This window comes from Urocitellus parryii, chromosome 9 (assembly GCF_045843805.1).
Source record: "Urocitellus parryii isolate mUroPar1 chromosome 9, mUroPar1.hap1, whole genome shotgun sequence".
NCBI lineage: Eukaryota > Metazoa > Chordata > Mammalia > Rodentia > Sciuridae > Urocitellus > Urocitellus parryii.
Window position 1 is genome coordinate 20,147,088 of NC_135539.1, and position 12,869 is coordinate 20,159,956.

Below are 12,869 nucleotides of genomic sequence, written 5' to 3' on the forward strand. Positions count from 1 at the left end.
GCTGCTGAGCCAGGGGCCAGCGCCTGCTCTGCTTCTCTGAATCCCTTCACAAAACAGCATTTGCTGGACATTTGCTTTGAAACAGGGACTTTGAGGCTTCAGGAGGTCCAGTGACTTTCTCAAGCTCACTAAGCTAGTAAGTGGCAGCTGGACTGGAAAGTGGTCTAACTCCAGTGCACTGGTTCACAGGTCATGCTGCATCTTCTGATTACTTGCAGAACTTTCCAGGACCCCAGTGCCTTGCTGCAGCCAAAGCAATATAAGCAATTTCTGGAGCTGCAGTCCAGAAACCATTTCAGAAAATTTCCAGGAAATCTTAGGAAGCACTTCAGCATATGAGAAATTCCTCCAGGATCTGCCCTTTGTTTTCCTTTGTTTTGAAAGGTTTATGGTGCTGAGAATGGAGCCCAGCATATCCTGCCTGCTAGCTAACAGCTCTACCATTGAGCTCTGTCCTTGCCCAGCCTGCTCAGACTAATTGCTCATTGGCCAGCTTGTGGCTCTTACTACATTCTGCTCACATCACAGCGGACATTCAATGGGTTCCTCCTTGAGCTCCTTGGTCCTTTCCATCCAGAAACACAGTAGGCCAGCTTTAGCAGGGATTCAATGTATCCAGCCAATCTCCATCTAGGCTCCTGGACAAATATGACCAATTGAAATGAGGGGAAGAGTCCAGAGGTTCAATGAGTTCTCAGAGGTAATCCAGTTCCCGAAGTACTCCGTATATGCATACCTTCAGGAGAAGGCAGTAGACAGCTTTTTCTAATGGACCATGTAAAGGAGGGAGAAGAGGGGAAAGATGGGGTGTGGGTCAGCTCACCTTCCCTCTGGCTGAAGTCTCTGGAGACCAAGGGATCAGTCCAGAGCAGCCTCAGGCATTCCAGGATATGTAGATTCTGAAAACCAGGGCAAGTCCAGAGTGCTGAGTGGGCAGGGCCAAGGGACTGGGGTGGAGCAGAGCAAGGAGGGCTGTTTTGAGGCAGCATGAGATAGAAAAGACAAGGATGCCAGAGCCTACTAGCCCTGGATGAGCCCCTGCTTCATGGCTCCTATGGGACCTCAAGGAGTGTGGCTCATGGCTGGAGGAGCACAGCCCACAGGTGCTTTTTTTTTCCTGGGCTGAGGAGGCTGGACAGGAAGATTACAGGGTCACAAGGAGGGAGAGCTCCCCACCTTCTCTGCCTTTTCTATTGGGATTAAAATCAATTTGTAGCTTGGCACCGGAGTTGGGAGTCTTCTGAATCTCCTAAGAATAGTGAGTCCTTAGTGTCAGCTGGACAAAAACAGGCAAAGAGGCCTTTGGGCTGGGCAGAGGCTGGCCACATGGTAGGTCCACTGGCCCACCCCCCCATTTCTGTTTCATTCACTGAGAATGAATACTACTTGCAAATACCAGAATTTACCCTTAACACGCACTTTTGATTGTGCTCAAATAAAAACTGACCAAAGTGTGGTGGAGGGGAGTGGGTGAAGAAAAATTGCAGAAAAGGGTTGAGGAGGCTGAGGATCAGGTGTCCAGCATGTCTGTCCAGTGTTCCTGTGGAGATAAGAACTTGGTCAAAGGCAGCCCAGGAGATGGAGGTGGATGAACGAGTGGGGGCCAGAATCACCTTTCACTTCTTCTTTTTCCAAGCCATTTCCTCCTCAGTGCCCAGCTGGCACAGCCGACTCACTCCCCAAAGTAGAGAGTTCCACCTGCCAAGGGTGCTCTTGGTAGGAGATGATACAGAGTCAGGTTTTGCAAGCCCCCTGTAGCCCTGTCCCTGGGTGCCAAGGACTTAGCTACCCCAGCCTGGACTGGACCACTGGGTACCCTCTCTCCAGAGCTAGGCTGGGCTGGAAAGAGGACAGCACTCACCTAGAACATTGGCCCTGTAGGAGCAGAAGCTGCTCTGGCTCTTCCTGAAGGAATTCCTCTGCCAGGCAGATCACATGAGTCTTTAGGGACAGTCAGGATGTGGCAGCACAGGGGACTTTCTCCATCCTGTCACTGGTGGCAATAGGTAATGGATGTCAGGAAAAAAGTCATTTACATTTAGTGAGAGCTCAGGCCTTCCTGTTAATTTATTCTGCAATGATTGAACTTCTTCCCTGAGGTGGATATATTCTAAAAGAGTGAACAAGACCTGGAGTTGAGTGTGAAGAGTGGAGAGACTGATGACAAGACAAGAAATATATAGTCGTGAGACAACATTGAGAATGAAGGGCTAAAGTAGGCTGGGCACCGTAGCACATGCATATAATCCCAGTAATCCAGGAGGCCAAGGTAAGATAATTGTATGTTCTCAGCCATTCTGGCTAACATAGGGGACTCTCAATCAAAATTAATAACAAAGGGCAGGGACTGTAGCTCAGTGGCACAGTGCTTGCCTAGCACCTGTTGGGCATTGGGTTCTATCCTTAGCCCCACATAAAAATAAACAAAATAAAGCCGAGCTGTCCACCTACAACTATAAAATTTTTCAAAAAAATTAAAACCAAAACATTCTGGGGTTGTATGGGAGTGGTAGGGGGCCCTTGGGTTCAGTCCCTGTACCTCAAAAATAGGCAGATAGGGGAGAGTTCACAAGGAAGAACTATAGAGAGGCAGTGAAGACCTCTTGGAGCACATCACATATGGTCAAGTCTGAAGGTCTATGTAAGAGACTTCTGCAAAATGGGAAAGAGAAATAGCCACAGAGTAAGTTGTTCTCACCCAGGTCCAATGTGGGTGGTGGAATTTGGGTTCCCTTTGCATGAAGCTAGCTGGCTGTATTAAATCTAAGAAAAGAAGGAGGTGAAAATCACACTACACAGAAAGTAATTTTGAAAAGTGAAGGCAGGACGGCTCTTAGACCTTAGGGGGCAAAGTTTCCACACTGGAAAGAGAGAGGGCGAGAGCCCCTGTTTGCTTTATTATAGATGTGGGAAAATTCAAAGGTTTTCCATAGAATGTTCTTCTGCCAAATAAGGTAGGAGGTGAGCTCTCCAGACCTAGTGGGTCATCGCCGATTCCGTAGCTACAAGAGCAGGCTTCCTAGCCCAGAGAAAGTCGACTGAGGTCATGTGCATTGCCTAATTCCTTAAGTGGGAGGAGCCAAAAAATGACTTGCAATGACCAAAATTACCCAAATCTCCTAGGCTCAAGGCCGAGTGAAGAGGCTAAATAGCTCAGGAGTGGCTTCTCATAAGTTGTGCTGAGTCAAATGATGGCAAAGAGTACTAATCATTCCTGACTTAGAGATGGAGCAAGCAAGCTGAAGGGTGTCAGTTTGCCTTGCCCCTCAACAAACAGCTGGACCCCCAAACCCTCTGAACACTTACTGCTACCTGAGATGGATCTCACCTGGAGCCGTCTGGCACATGGGCTCAACGGAACCAGTAATTGGGTCTGTTTCCTACTTGCAGTTTGAGGCCCTATCCAGAGTGCCTGTGATATGAAAGCCAGAGGCACCGGGCAGTGGTGGTGGTGGGCAGATCCGTGCTGAAGCTCTACCCAGGCACAGTGAGCAGAAGGCACTGCGCAGCACACCCAGGTTGAAGGCAAAGGCAGCCTCATCCATCCTGTGTGACCCCACATGTGTGCACTTGAATTGCAGGTGGGAGGACAGAGCATTGGGAAGGCCAACACAGGGGACAATTCCTGGCCTCTTCAATCCCATCGTGTTTCTTACCTGAAGGACCAGCCATGAACCAGGAGACCAGGATGGGCCCTGTGAGAACCCAAACCACAACTGCCCCGCATGAGGACAAAACCCCAACCATCCTTTGCCTCTGTCCCACCAACCACCATCATCCTACACGCTTCAAGCTCAGCCACGAGGTTTCACCTGCTTGGTTCAGACAGTGCCCCTGGCCCTTACCAACCTCGGGCCCGCCTCAAGCCTCATCCACTTCCACAAACCCTGGCTCTTCCCTATAATCCGGCTTCCGCCAGGTCCCGCCTTCCTGTGATAGCCAGTGTGCTGCGGGACGTCAAGGGGGGCTGACGGTTAACCCCACTGAAACGCAGGCCTGATGCAGAGGGTTCAGGCAGTAGAGCGGGTAGACAGATGCTCAAGAAATGTCACTGCCTTTCTTTACTCGCCCGGGAGCCCATAGGACATTTGGGTCAGGGCCGAATGCTGGGGATGTGATTTCTGTGACCAAGAACCCAGGGGAGGGCCTAGGTTGGTAGGACTACAAGATGCTTGTTTCGAAAAGGACCAGAGGTGTAGGCGAGGCACCCTGCATCCCGCAGCAGGTGCAGCTCAGTGCATCCTCTCCAGGCCAGAGCCAGAGGCCCAAGCCCCGCCCCAGAACACCGGAGGCGGAACATGTGGCCAGGGCCAACCAATTAGCGAGCGCTGGGGCAGGGTCAGTCCTCAGGCAGGCTCTGATTGGCTAGCTGATGGCCCGAGCCAAACTCTCGCCTGAGGGAGGTGGTGCTGGGCTGACGACGCCCCAGTGAGGTCCGGAGTAGATGTTCCAGCGGAAGTGGCTTCACTAAGGACCCTGGCCAAGTCCCAGGGGTCCTTCTATCTCTTCTGGGTCGCCTTCCCCGCTGGGCTGCTGCGATGAGACAGCGCAGACTACCTCTGGGAGGAGCTGCAGCGGGACTTGGAGGACGAGTAAGCAGTGAGTGGAGCGGCCTGGGTCCTTTCTAGGAGGGGCTCCTGGGGCAGGGTAGGACCTGCTTCCCATCCTTCTGCTCCCAAGGAGGTGGGGAGTATAGTATTTAGCCTTCATTGAGAGGTAAGGGCCATTGTAGCCGTTTTAAGTATAGCCCTTCCCTTACCCTGCACCAGTTTTAAAATTAGATAATAGCTTAGAATGTAACCCTGAGCTCCTTTGGTCTGGGCCCAGGCAGAGCTGTGTTAGAGATAAACAGAGGCCAACTTCCCACTCAGGTGCGCTTGCTAACCACGTTTGGTAGCACACCATTGACTGGCCCACTTCTGAAGACATGTTAAATTTCTTGTGGCACCTTGGTATTTGTAACAGTAGAAGCCAGGTTCTGGGGAAGTACCAACCGATGAAAAATCTATCCCTCTCTCCAACATTATCCCAATATTAGAGGCATGATAGAGAATTCCCCTGCAGGTCCCCCACTATTCAGAAGTCTCACTGAGGCCCAAGCAAGGGCCTTTGCGAGCTGGAATTCTGATGTTCAGTGGTCCCCAGGAGAAAACCCAGTGGCTCCATAACCTTGGACTTGATGTGGCTACTGATGCCCCTGTGAGGACCATGTTTTTCTGAATAATGGTGTTAGGAAACAGATGAGGATGGTGGGAACATGAGTTAAGAGAGTAATTTTATAAAATGGGCCTGCTGTGTTGACCCCTACATACTTTCTTTTCTAAGAATCAACCTACCTGCAGCCCTGCCTGGCCTCACTGGACAGGATATGTCACATTCCTCAGTAAATTACCTTTTCAGGAGAAATGTGGGCCCAAAATAATGTTGATAAGAGGAACTCACATTATCCTGAAGGAGAAGACTTGTGACCAGATCCTGAAACTCTGGGAGATAATGATAGTTTTTCCTATCTATAAAATCTGTTAGAATGTGTGGTTAAGTATCCAATTACAGAGTGTACGGATTGTCTTGATTCAGGAGCCATTTTGGCACTACAGCCTGTTGTAGCCTATGGAAACTGAAACCCAGATCTGTGAGTTTGCCGCTAGGTCTGCGTGGGCCTTTCTGGGCCTAGCAATCCAGAAGAAAGTCAGAATCTGGGAGCATTTCACCCAGGGAACACAGGTTGGAGAGGCTGGAGAAAGCTAGGTTCTCCCCAGCTCCATATTTCCTGAAACACACAGGGATGGACTGGGTCCCAACCCCCTCCCAAGTCCCACATCCACCTATCCCCAGGTGCCACCATGTCCAGCATTGGCCTGGCACCTAACAGGGACCTCTAGCTCCCTAATCCCCAGTTTTCCAACCCCTTCCTATCTCCCAACCTGGCTTATAGCTGCTATGTGGCCAAGTGGGCCAATACAGAAACAGTCTCCTTGATAGTACACAGGTCCCCAGTCCAGGCCTCAGAACCCCCTGGAGATGTGCCTGACTAGGAATTTGAAAGGGGGGGGCAGAAGAGATCAAGTTTGGAGATCAAGAATTGTGGGGTCCAAGAGCTAGGGTTGTGGCTTAGTGGTAGAGTGCTTGCCTAGCACATTTGAGGCACATTAAAAAAAATAAAATAAAAAATTTAAAAAACAGAATTGTGGGGTCAAACAATAAATGTTGGTGAGGATATGGGGAAAAAGGTACCCTCATACATTGCTGGTGGGACTGCAGATTGGTGCAACCACTATGGAAATCAGTATGCAGATTTCTCAGAAAACTCAGAATGGAACCACCATTTGACCCAGCTATCCTACTCCTCAGTTTATAACCCAAGGACTTAAAATCAGCATACTACAGTGACAAGGCCACATCAATGTTTATAGCAGCTCAATTCACAATAGCCAAACTATGGAACCAATCCTGGTGCCCTTCAATAGATGAATGGAGAAAGAAAATGTGATATATATATATATATATATATATATATATATATATATATATATATTTGATGGAATATTACTGAGCTTTAAAGAAAAATGAAATTATAGCATTTGCTGGTAAATGGATGGAGTTGAAGAATATCATATTCCAAAACACCAATTCCAAAACACCAAATCCTGAATATTTTTGCAATAGATAAAGTACAATTAAATTTTCCAATTAATTATTTGGGAGTTCTATTATCCTCAACCATGGTCCGTCCACCAAAAATTCAAATACGAGTAGATCAACTCAAATCACTTAATGACTTTCAAAAGTTATTAGGAGACATAAATTGGATAATGCCTTATCTAGGTATTCCAACAGGAGAATTGGGACCTTTATTTGATATCCTAAAAGGTCCATCAGATCCAAATTCACCCCGAATGTTGACGCCTGAAGCAAGAAAGGCATTAAAAATCATTGAAACATATATGGAAAATATGCATTTGGATAGAATTGATATAAGTTTGCCTTTATTATTTATTGTACTATCAACAAAAATATTCCTACAGGAGTATTTTGGCAAGAAGGTCCATTATTATGGATACATTTATCTTATTCTCCTAACACTATTCTTACTAGGTATCCTGAGGCTGTAGGACAATTAATACTCAAAGGAATAAAAACAGCAAAGGCAGTGTTTGGAATTTCTCCTAATAAAATTATTACTCCATATACTATGAATCAAATTGATGAATTAGCTAATGAGTTAAATACTTAGGCAATAATCATGTGCAAATCTAATGTTTCATTTGATAACCACTTACCATCTAATCCTTTATTGTCTTTTTGGTCATTGCATCCTGTAATTTTTCAAAAAATGACAAGAAAAACACCTATCATGAATGCTCCAAATATATTCACTGATGGGTCAAATAATGGTACAGCAGCAATAGTTACACCTGATCGAACTTTTACATTTTTAGTACCCAAACAATCAGCTCAAAAGGTAGAGCTTAATGCAGTATTACAAACTTTTGTGATGTTTAAAGATTCTGTATTTAATTTATTTTCTGATAGTCAGTATATAGTTAATGCTATAGTATCCCTTGAAGATGCTGGTAGGATTTCGCCTTCTTCTACTGTTTTCTCTTTGTTTTCCACTATACAAAGTTTAATCTGGGACAGAAAAGATCCATTCTTTATAGGACATATCAGGGCACATACAGGATTGCCTGGAACCCTTAGTTTGGGCAATGATTTAGCAGATAAAACTACACATGACGTACATATTTTCTCTATACTAGAAGAAGCTATAAATTTTCATAAAAGGTTCCATGTCAATGCTAATACTTTACAAAAGCGTTTTAAAATAACTAAGGAACAAGCTAGACAAATAATAAAACAATGTCAAAATTGTGTGACCTTTTTACCACAAGTTAATCTTGGAGTCAATCCTAGAGGATTGATACCTAACCATATTTGGCAGATGGATGTCACACAATTGCCAGAATTTGGAAAATTAAAATATTTGCATGTTACAGTTGATACTTCTTCTGTATTTTTGATGGGTTCCCTTCATACCAGAGAAAAATCTAAAGATGTTATAGCTCATTGCTTACAAAATTTTGCCACTGTGGGCATTCCAAAACAGTTAAAAACAGATAATGCCCCTGGTTATACGTCTACTTCTTTTAAACAATTTTGCTCATCATTTGGCATTACTCATATAACAGGAATCCCATACAATCCACAGGGACAAGGCATAGTTGAAAGAGCTCATCAAACTATTAAAATGTACTTATTAAAGCAAAAAGACGGAATTGGGAAGGGGTATATATTCCCCAAAGATAAACTTAAAATAACCCTTTTTACTCTAAACTTTTTAAATTTGGATTCATCAGGACTTAGTGCTGCAGAAAGGCATATGTGTCCAAAAAATGTACATAAGCCCAAGGTACTTTGGAAAGATATTCTAACAGGACAATGGAAAGGTCCTGACCCAGTAATTGTCTGGAGTCGGGGGGTCTGTTTGTGTGTTTCCACAGGAAGAACAGCAGCTGATTTGGATTCCAGAGAGATTAACCAAGGTCCTGACCCAGTGATTGTCTGGAGTCGGGGGCCTGTTTATATGTTTCCACAGGAAGAACAGCATCCGATTTGGATTCCGGAGAGATTAACTAAAATCCTGACCCAGTGATTGTCTGGAGTCGGGGGTCTGTTTGTGTGTTTCCACAGGGAGAACAGCAGCCAATTTGGATTCCAGAGAGATTAACTAAAGCGAATTCTACAGACCAAAAAGAAGATGATTTGGCTCAAATCCATAACAGCTGATATCCAAAACTCCAATTTGGCTATCCTTACATCTGCGACAGAACCAGGATGCTTTTTTCAATATCTGTTTTATTATTGCCCTTTCCCATATCATGAAGTTCTATTTTGTTTTTTGAGCTCATACAGACCTAGGTTAATGTTTTGCTGATCAGTTCTATTTTTTTTTTTGACTATAGAGTTTTTAAACATTGCAATGGAGATTTCACCTGTAAAAAGTTATAAGGCCTTTACTATTATGTTATGTGTTGTATGTATTATATTATGTGTGCACACTTGTGTTTTGTGTTATATGTTTGAATGTACATATGTCCATATATCATATATGATGAGTGCTCATAAAAAAAAATGGATCCAAAAATTTTTTTTTATTCACATGATTTAAATGGTTTAATTTAAATTGGGTAAATAACTGTTAAGAATTATTTTAATATATAAACAAAAAAGGAGGTTAACAGATCTGTTTGTTTCCTTTACCTATCCTTTTCATTATGTTTAATAATTCTTTTCAAGATAATGTAAATTGTTAAGAAAATTGTTTTCTTTTAGTGCCTTCTAGAATGTTACACAATTATTAATATTAACCATTATTGCCAAAATTCCTATCTTCATCCCAGTGCCGGTGAAGATAATGTAAATTGTTAAGAAAATTGTTTTCTTTTAGTACCTTCTAGAATGTTATATAATTTTTTCTTTAGCCATTATTGCCAGAATTCCTATCTTCATCCCTGTGCCGGTGAAGACAAAGGTAAAACTAATCTACAGTTTCTGCAATAGCCATCACTGAACCGCTTACAGAACTTGCCTAAACTATGTGTCACTTGTATGCATTGTAAACTCACTTGTATGCATTGTGAACTATCTGTTGGTGCAGCGACTTGTGGTAGTGTTGGAGTATTTTTGCTGATGATGTCATCGGTGGTACAATTTTTCCAACAAGAGCTGTCGATTGGCTTGGTATCTTCCTCCCTTCTGCTTGTCATGATCGTTCAGCTATTTGGGGGCCAACAGAGGTGAGGCAAAGAACCTCACCCCCCCGCTGGTACCTCTCCACAGGTGTGGCTGTATACTGGACCGGTAGTCAATGACGGGTAAGATCCAATTACAATGGTACCAACCTAAGACAGGAGGCTGATGCCCTGAGGTCAGCTCATCTGAAGACGGGTAAGGACCATATGTAGTATTGGACAACCTAAGGCAGGCACGGTCCCTAAGCCACATGCTTGTTGTTTAAACAGAGAGGGGGAGATGTTGAGAGCCACAGCCAAAGGGGCCCCAGCAAACTTCCAGCTGCCAGCAAACTTCCAGCTGCCGGCTGATGATTGGCTCACAGTGGCCCCAGCAACATCTAGCTGATTGGCTCCTCTGCGGTCATGTTCATTGGGCTGTTTCCCTGCCCTTCAGACTACAGAACTGCTCATTGGGGGACTTCTTTGGCTCCGCCCACGCGACCTAGCCAATCGGCCTCAAGAGCAGGAGGATTGTGGGAGGTGGTGATTGGTGTGGGGGGGAGAGGCTTGTGGAAGCCGGTGGTGGCAGTTGGGCTCTGAGGGTTTTTCCTGAGGAGCTGTTTTGCTTGGCGTTTGTAGTTTTAAAAATAAAGTTAATTTCTTTTGACAAGTGGCTCCTGAATTGTGCCCAGCCAGACTGCGGCAAGGCTTCTCAAGACCCCTGCAGCCCTGGCCCTGGGGGCTTGGGGCTCAGCTGCCCCAGCCTGGACTAGACCACTGGGCCCGCATCCCCAGAGCTAGGCCAGGCTGGGAAAGAGGACAGCACTCACCTAGGACATTGGCCCTCATGGCAGAAGCTGCTCTGGCTCTTCCTGAAGGAACTCCTCTGCCAGGCAGATCACATGGGCCCTAGAGGAAATCCTCAGTGAGGGCAACAGAGGGACACTGTTCATCCCATCAGAGGTGGCAGGCAGGGAAAGGAAGACAGGAGCAATTCATGTGTACTGAGAAGTAGAAGCCAGACCTCCATCTGTTAATTTGTTAAGTATTATTCGACCATATTCTTTCTGCTATTCTGTTTTTTGAGTTTTTTGGGGGGGTGGTATTTGGTATTGAACCCAGGGTCACTTTACCACTGAGCTACATACTCAGCCTTTATTATTTTTAATTTTTATCTTTTATTTATTTATTTTTGATACCAGGGATTGAACTCAAGGGCACTTAACCATGGAACTAAATCCCCAGACCTTTTTAATATTTTATTTAGAGACAAGTTCTCACTGAGTTGCTGAGGGCCTTGCTAAATTGCTGAGGCTGGTTTAGAACTTATGATCGATCCTTCTACCTCAGCCTCCTGAGCCACTTGGATTACAGACTTGTTCCACCTCACCAGGCTTATTTTTTATTTTGATGCAAGGTTTCATAAAGTTGCTGAAGCTGTACTCCAACTTCCCATCCTCCTGCATTAATCTTCCAAATTGCTGGGATTACAGGTGAGTGCCACCACACCTGGCTACTCTCTTCTGAAACAGTGAATATAAACTTCCTTCCTGGAGTCTACTGTAAAGAGTGGGGGAGCTGATCAAAAGAAAAAATATCTATATATATTGTAAAAAAAATCTAAATTTATATTTATAATAAATAATATTTATATTTTAAAATATATACATTTATATATAATAAATATGAATATCATATATAACATTACATATCACTTATTAAATATTGCATTTTATATTATAACATATAACATGTATTAATATTTTATATATAGTCTATATAATACCTTATAACACATATGTATTAGGGTTCTCTAGGGGAACAGAATCAACAGGAAGTATGATTATCAACAAGGGATTTATCAGGTTGGCTTATGCGACCAGAAGCTGGATAGTCCACAATGGCCTTCTGCAGGCTGGAGAGCTGGAAGAACCAGTAGCTGCACATTCATAGAGGCAGAGGCCCCAGAACACGATGGATACAGGTGCTACCCTAGACCTAGACCGACTGCTTCTGGAAACTCCCTGGAGAAACACTGGCAGAGTTTGCTTTGCAAGAGTGAAGAAGCCAGAGTCCAATATCCTTAGATGATCAAAGCAGCAATTAAGAGCCCTTTCAAGAAGAATGGATCTTGCCTCTGCTGCTGCTTCCTTGTTCTCCCAACTTTCATTGCATCCAAGCCCCCATCCTATTGGATGTGCTGCCCCACTTAGGGAGGTCTCCACTTTAGTTGGCTATTCCACATGCCAATCACCCTAGACACACTCTCATTGACACACCCAGAAGTTTCTCTTTAAAAAAAATTTTTTTTTAGTTGTGGACAGACATAATATTTATTTATTAGTTTTTATGTGGTACTGAGGATCAAACCTAGTGCCTCAGACATGCTAGGCAAACACTCTACCAACTGAGCTACAACCCCAGCCCACCCAGAAGCTTCTTAATCATCAGCATCTTTTAACCCAATTAAGTTGACAATTAAAATTAACCATTGAAAGAATCCTCCACACAAGACACTTCGCCGGGGAGAATTCCAATTTTATTGCAAAAGGCTGTGTGTTTATATAGATCTAAGGAGAGATGGCAGGGCTCAGATAAATGGCAGGCCACCCGTTTATTGGCAAGTTCTTCTAGATATCAGTTCTGGAGCCCAGGAAGTAGTTCTTATTGGGGCTAAGGTTCCCTGCCAGCGAGATTTGTAATTGGCGCCGGCGGGAGAGTTCAATCCATGGGAACTTTTCGTGCCAGTGAAAAAAAAGGGGAAAGTAGGAAGAGAAGGTCATTAGGCGCCATGTTGGGGTTTTTCTCTGGGGTGTGGCTGCCATTATACTTTTCCCAACATTCCTCCCTTTTTGTTTTCTTAGGAACTGGGGCGTCGTTTGTCAGATCTGGCTGCTTCCTGCTGTGTGGGGGCAGCGTGGGGCCTAAAAGGGGAAGTGGAGGAATGTTCAAGGGGCAGGTCTGGGGATATTGTTACCGCTGTTGACCGGTGACAAGTTCTTGCTCCCCGATGTTGAAGAATAACACCAAAGAAGCACGCCGAGGCAAGGTCAGAGTAGAGATTAGAAATTTATTAAAGGACAGAAGAAAAGACTTCTCCCAGAGGAAGAAGGGGACCCAGAAGGTGAAATCCGT